The 5,418-nt window shown below is 54.6% G+C and overlaps 1 long non-coding RNA gene across 1 annotated transcript in view; it reads right to left on the minus strand.

The window, feature by feature from the left end:
• Window positions 1-2,215: 2,215 nt before the first annotated feature.
• The window catches only part of LOC118171702, a 14,669-nt gene continuing 11,466 nt past the window's right edge, over window positions 2,216-5,418 (minus strand). The window contains exon 3 of the long non-coding RNA XR_004753335.1: window positions 2,216-2,226. This is a non-coding gene — a long non-coding RNA (uncharacterized LOC118171702). The remainder of the gene's footprint in view (window positions 2,227-5,418) is intronic.

Consider the following 5,418-nt stretch of genomic DNA (forward strand, 5'->3'; position numbering starts at 1 on the left):
GGCAAAGGAGATTTATGAGTTTATTATTGGACCTGATAAATTAAACTCTTCACAGAGGAATAAATTATGCAAATGATCTGCAATGTGTTTAGAGTGTGGCTTGTACATTGCCAGTACCTGAGCCCTCCCAGTCCCTGGGGAGTCTGCTGCCTGTACAGCCAGAGGGACCTTGTTCAGAGCACTAGGGAGGCTGTCCTGTGGTTGTTCTTGCTCACAAATGGCAATTCTGCCTTTCACCGGTCCAAGTTTGACTCTTACTGTGAATGTCCAGACTTCCTGCTTTTCGTTCAGCTTCTTCCTTTTCAAAGATAACAGAGCTCACAGTGATCACAACAGCTGGTCCCCAGCAGTCTAACGAGCACAACATGATCAGAAATGAAGTTAGCAGAAGTAAAACTGTCCCCAGGACAGAACCAGGAACTGGGAAGCATCTGGAGATTCCTGTATCAGGAGGGCTGTGGGAATGTGTCTGCATGGAGAGACATCCACAGGGCTATGATATGGCAAATGGGACTCAGAGTGCCTGTGATCAGAGTTCATGCAGAGGAGACCTTCCCATTTCTGCCTGCTGAGATGTCCCAGGGCCCTGGCCCCACAATGCCACTTATTCCCTCTCACATGCATCCTTGAGGACACATCATCCTTGTCTTCCTTGACATCTGCTTCAGCTGCTCCAGACAAGATCTGCAGGCAAAGCCTTCCCCAGCAGTGGGCAGTCACAAACCCAGGGCCAGGAGATGAAGAGCCACGAGCAGATACCACTGCACATCTCCATGCGAGCCCAAGCCCAGCCGCTGCTCCGGCCATACCCACAGCCAAACTGCCACTGTGCCAGCGCCCAGCCTAGCACAGCCTGGTGCAGCACAGATGCTCCAGGCACCCCAAGGGCCTGCAGGACTCATGCAAGAGGTCAGCAGACAGGCAAGACGAGCTACAGCACTACCATCATGCCCCAGAAGGCTCATGTCACAGCCCCAGGGATCTGCAACCCAATGGAAGAACAGGAGCGTTGACAAAGGCGTTTGTCCTGCAGCCCGAACCCCAGCGTGCTGCCCTGTACCCCTGCAGCATGCCGGGAGCTGTAGTCCCTTTCCACCAAGGCCAGGAAATGTTACATCAGGCTGTGAGGAGGTCACTGAGCCTTGCACTGATCCTCCCATGGGGAAGGTCCCAGCCAGCGCCGAACAATAGCGCTGGGGCTGAGCGCATACGGGGCTGCCGCTCTTCCTGCCATTCTTTGCACTCCCCTGAGGACGTCTATAAAAAGCAGAAGGATCCAGACCAGGAAGTTTAAACCATTCCTTAAATCAGCCACACAGACCAGCCTCGCCCAGGGTGGTGGAGCCCCTTGGTCCCTAGCTGGGGGGACCGTAAGTAGGTGTGACACAGTCCAGGACCAGTCAGTTCTGTCCCGAGGAAAAACACGGCCCTGAACCTAACTGCACTTTGGGGTTCTCCGTGCAAACAAGTCCCAGCCAACTGCCAAACCCACCCCTGTCTCTCTGCTGCTCTTGAGCTCACACAACCACCCACTTCAGCATGAAACTGCAACCCAAAGAGTCACCTCCTTCCTAGGACCAGCACCTCAAAGCAGCAGCTGAAATACAAAATGCTGCTGGGCTGGAGCACAACCACCAGCCCCGCACTGAAAGGCTCATAGCAAGTTGAGGTGCAAGAGGCTGCATGTGGGGTGAACACCACACACATGTTCCAGGGGCTCAGCTAGGCCCAGCTTTGCCTGGGGGAAGTGCTGGGATGAGAACTGGCACCAGTGGTCCCTCCTGCACCGTCCCAGGCACTGCACAGCCCCATGCCCCTCCAAAGTCACTTGTGCAGCCACAAACGAGTCTTTATACAAAATCCAGAATCATAAACTCACAGAGCTGCTGCCAGAGAGTGAAGAATACGTTGCAGCCAGAGCAGATCTTTCAATATTTAATGATAGATGATCCTCCTCATCGACCCGCTTCTTGGGTTACGGAAGTCTCCATCCACTCTGCTCCCCACAAGCAGATGGGCAGCCTGGCTGTTCGGTAGTGACACAGACACCTGATCCCCTAAAAGTTTAGGCTGATCCTTGAGAGACTTCCACAAACCCGGTGCTGACTCCCCCTTCCTACGCTACCAATGGGAGCCAAGGCACTCAGAAGCCAGCGCTTGTGCCTGTTGTCACAGTTACAGCAGCTCAGCTGCATTTAGGAGTGGGATGGCAATTTACTCTTTGTGCTCATTTTAGCTCCATGGCCTCCCCTGCGACAGGTCTGCCATTGCAGAGGGGATCCCCACCCTACAGTTCTGCTGCCCCTGGGGCAGCTGTGCCCCCGCTGCCACCAGTGTCAAGGGCAGAACTGGACCACCAGGTCCCAGCATCCAAGCTGGCAGCACTGGGTGCAGTGCTGGGAGGAGGCAGGCAGACTGGGGCAGGGCACAACTGATCCTATCCCGGCTCTGACAGTGCCAGCTCCTTTGTTCCCCTCTCAGCTCCTTCTTATCTCCTGCGCCAGCAGGCAGGAGCCCAGAGCACTACTCATGACATTACCTTGGGCTGTGGCTGGTCCCTGCACCACTCTGAGGGCCTGAATGCAGCCGGCAGAAGCAGCTCAACTCCATCACAGCCACACATGCCCCTGCCCGGCTTGCATAGCAATGTGCTTCCTGCTACCCCAAATGCCACGGCCAGATGCTGGCCTGGCTCTGCAATGCCCCACAGCAGCGAGACGCTGTCTGCCACGCTGCAGGGCAGGACCTGCCTGCGGCCAGCCCAAGGGCCCTGTAGTCCTGCTATCAGGGAACCTCACCCCGCTGGGCACCCCAGCTCCACGCACACCTTCCTGCTCCCCCACAAGACAGGGAAGGGAGCCCAGCCTGCCAGCCCTGCACCCAGCCTCAGCCTGCTGCCCCATGCACCCCATGCTGCCCCACATCCTGCCCCGCACCTCCCGTGCAGAGACAGCAGCAGTAACAATTTTTATCTGGTTGAAATCTCAACAGAATATTCTGTAATGGGCTGCTTGTACATGTGCACTTTCATAAGACAGCAGTGGTTTAACTAAATGATGTGGTACAAAACATAGAGAGCATAGATTATTCATTATCAAGTAAATACTAACAACATGAGAATACTTAGGTGTTATATGAATATTTACATGTTCTAAGCTGTAAAACAGAAAAAAAGATTATCTAAAAAAAGAACCTTGTAATATTCTCCTTTGTGCCCTCTCAACCTCTGTTGCCACATGCACAAGAACTTCATAATGAATTTAAGCTTTAGTTAAAAATAAACAAACTACGGAAACATTATGTGCTGTCTCCATTACCTGTATGCCACTATTGAGAAAGAATGACAACAAATGTATTGAATGAAACTTATGAATTTCTGGTGGAAACGGACCCTAGCATGCCCCATATAAGAGCCATCCCTATTCCCACTCAGTTCCCATGCAAGCCCAGCCCCAAGCCTCAGTGGCTGCATACAAGCAATGCACGCAAAGCGCGCTGCATTTCACGTGCAGCCATACAATCCCAAAGATTCAAGCTCGCACTCACGCTCTCAGAGTGCAGGCTCTTGTGCAACATCCACATTTGCAAGGGCTGCAGCAAGCACTGCTTGGCCAGCCTAGGAGACACCAGCCAAGAGCAACTGCACATCCCAGGCAAAGACACCTTCTGGGGCACCTAGGCCAAGACAAGAGTAGAACTGTGCCAAGGTCATTTCCTAGCCCTCATCTCCTCTCCTTGCAACCCAAGGCTTTGGCACAAACACACTACAGCTAAAAGAGCAGCTGGTATGCTAACACAGCAAGACATTTGCTATAGGCATGGTTACACAGCTAGCCTCCTGTTTGACTATGTTTCTCACAGATGCTTGACAGATGTAACCCTTACATCACTGAAGCCTTTGAGGATCCCTGTCCATGGGCATTAAGGCAAGAAACAGAAGCTACAGTTCCTGTTTAAATCCTGTTTGCTTCCAGGGCTACCGTCTCTTCATTCTCACATCCTGATTCACACAAACACGGACACTCGTATGTACCAGTACCTGTGCAAATCCAGCTCTGGAGTTTCCTGCTTCCTTGACCCATTTTTAGAAGAGGAGGAGAATGGCAGACTCCCATTTTTCCAGCAGTTCCCCATGCAATCAGGGCCAAAACTGCAAACTGATGCCGAGGCTCAGGAGCACGGCCACGTAAGTCCCGCAAACAGGACTGTACAGCACATCCTGAGCCCAGAGGACAGCACATTATCCAGGAGAGACTGGGTTGGAGATGCCTGACTACACAAATTGTGCTTACATACTGACAACAAAACACATGGAAAAATGGTGTGCTGAGCATCATGCACAGGTACGTGCAAAGCCCTGGGTGTGGATACACTCAGTTATACGCAGATACACAAAGATCAGAAAGAGAGGTGTTACAAAAGCAGTGACATGCCCTCACCAGAAGTAACCCTGCTCTGTTTAAAGGCTTCTGGACCATGCCACAGGCATCATGGTCCCTACCCTCTGTCTGCATGATTCCAGAAACCATGATTCCATGGTCTCTACACCTGTGTGCATGATTCCAGAAAGCAGGGCTCCTGTTCCCCAGCACATACACCCAACCATAAATTATGGCCCCTACTTCCCAGCACGTATATGTCACTGCAAACCATGGCATCTACCCCCAGCTACATTCAATTCACTGCAAATCACAGCCCTTATCCCCCAAATACGCCCCCACTACAGCCACAGACCCTTCTCTCCAGCCTGCATACCCCATAGCACGTCACAGCCCTCACTCCCCAGCACAGGCACACCAGTGCCAACCACAGCTCCTGTCCTTAGGTGCTGGCACCCCAGTGCAGCCCATGATTCCTCTCCCCCAACACCTGCAGCCCATGATTCCTCTCCCCCAACACCTGCCACAGCAAACCACGACTGCCACTCCATGTCCCAATATACTGCCCAATGCAAGCCACAGCCCCATTCCCCAAATCATTCATCCAACTGCTCACCACTGCCCCTCGCACCCAATGGACACCCAACCGCAAACTGTGGCCCAGATTCACCCGCGCAGACACACCAGGCTGCACACCGCGGCCCCGTTCCCGGGGCATAAACCCCACTGCAATCCACAGACCCCCCGAGGCAGCACAGGGAGGCAAACCACAGCCCCGGTTCCCCGCACCGCACGGCGCTCCGTGCGTGCCTGCTGCCGCCAGCGCGGACACCCCGCCGAGCGCCACGGCCCCTGTCCGCCCGGACACCCGGCCCGGCAGCCCGCGGCACCCGGTCCCCGCAGACGAGCCCGTGGAGCCGCGGCTCCGCCTGCCCACGGACCCTGCCAGCCGCGGCTCCCCCCCGCCGTCGCCCGAGCCCGCCGGACGGCCCCGGTGCCGCCGGCCGCCACGCGGAGCCACGGCAGCGTGCCACAGCAG

The sequence above is a fragment of the Oxyura jamaicensis genome, chromosome 1 (assembly GCF_011077185.1).
Source record: "Oxyura jamaicensis isolate SHBP4307 breed ruddy duck chromosome 1, BPBGC_Ojam_1.0, whole genome shotgun sequence".
NCBI lineage: Eukaryota > Metazoa > Chordata > Aves > Anseriformes > Anatidae > Oxyura > Oxyura jamaicensis.